The following is a 1,531-nucleotide window of genomic DNA, read 5'->3' as shown; positions in this document are numbered from 1 at the left end:
GGCAGGGGTGATGGGAATTAGCTTCATTTTTTTAAAGACACCTTTTCCAGTATTTGTGACACAGAAATTTACAAATTTAAAAGGAAAGGAAAAATTGAAGGAACATCGAGAAAGACCATTGCTAAAATTAAATTATAAAATTCCATTTAAACATTTAGGTGTATTAGATTTACGAATTATGGATATTTACCATATGAATTATAAATAACAAAATTATGAATCATACATTATATTTGCGTGCACTGTGGTGAATCGGGTGCTCTTTAAAATAATGAAATTTTTTTTAAAAAGCAGTAAAAAGCACATTCCTGTGTAGAATTTTACCGGAAAAACGCCGATCAAAGGTGCAAAGAAAATGTAAATTTGCAGTTTCCAAAGACACCCAAACTTGAAAGTCACTAAACTTTGAGGGCCATTTTCTCGCTAATTTTCCTCTGACACTAGATGCAGATGACCCCCACCTCCTTCAATCACAAAAATCCTCGTTTTCCGTTGAAAACAGATGGGCATTTTTTTTTTCATTTAAAGATAGACAAATAACAAAAAGCTTTATGATGATACCAATAACTCCACATGCCCCAACATTGTCGAGCGCCTGATTCCCTCATCGTGTCGTGACACATTTGTGAGGTGTGCTGACAAAATAAGTTACTTCTTGCAATCCACGAAAGGAGATATCAGTCAAAAATCAACACAAACGTCATAATTGTAGATTCTAAACCATTACCATTCTCTTCAAGTTTAACATATTATTATCTTTTATTATCATTTCATACTAATAAAATGTAAAAATTCAAATAAATGCGACACATCTATTTCCATTGAGCTAAAATCCAAGAAGTAACTCATTTTGTCAGTATATGCCTCACAATTAAAGACAAGATGATACCAATAACTCCACATGCCCCAACATTGACGAGCGCCTGATTCTATCGCGTCGTGTCACATTTAACAATAACATAATAAAAAAGACTCACCAGTGGAGAGGAAGATTGTTATGTTGACCAACTGGCGGAGAGAAAATTGTTATGATGACCAAGGGCCGCGGAGTGTGCTGTGAGTGGCCGCGGACGGCTGGCGACCGACTCAACTGAACGAAACGGTTCCTCACGTCTGCTCTCTCGCAGACACACTCGCCGGGCTCCTGGCCAACAAATCCCGGCTAAGCCTGAAGGCACGGGAGCCCGGCGCCGGCTCTGTGTTGCCTGTTGGGCGTGCGAGTCCCCTCATGTGGAAACCTGGGAGCAGTGACGAGTTGGCTGCTAGAACCGTCTATCTGAGTCGCCGGTGTTTCTGGGGCGTATCGCTAGGTGGTCCTATCTTTTCCCCTGATCTCTGTGTCTGTCTTGTGAATGTCGTTCTGTCTTTAGCGGACAATGTGGTCGGTAAACTGTGGATCAAACCTTCATAAAGACTGGTCCGTGACTAGGTGATCGTAAAACTAAAGTATACAAAATTGGTGGTACCGGTATAGCATCCAAGACAGAAAACGCAAACAACGACAAAATGAGTCCTTTATACAACCTCGCCC

At 40.5% G+C, this 1,531-nt stretch overlaps 1 protein-coding gene across 1 annotated transcript in view; it reads right to left on the bottom strand.

The window, feature by feature from the left end:
* Nucleotides 1-1,410, bottom strand: part of LOC101856761 (profilin-2) — a 6,430-nt gene extending 5,020 nt beyond the window's left edge. Inside the window, exon 1 of the mRNA XM_005109967.3 lies at nucleotides 978-1,410. The gene's annotated coding sequence lies outside the window, so the exon portion shown is untranslated. The remainder of the gene's footprint in view (nucleotides 1-977) is intronic.
* Nucleotides 1,411-1,531: the final 121 nt, after the last annotated feature.

This window comes from Aplysia californica, unplaced genomic scaffold (assembly GCF_000002075.1).
Source record: "Aplysia californica isolate F4 #8 unplaced genomic scaffold, AplCal3.0 scaffold00835, whole genome shotgun sequence".
Taxonomy (NCBI): Eukaryota; Metazoa; Mollusca; class Gastropoda; order Aplysiida; family Aplysiidae; genus Aplysia; species Aplysia californica.
This window is presented reverse-complemented; position numbering and strand designations above follow the sequence as displayed.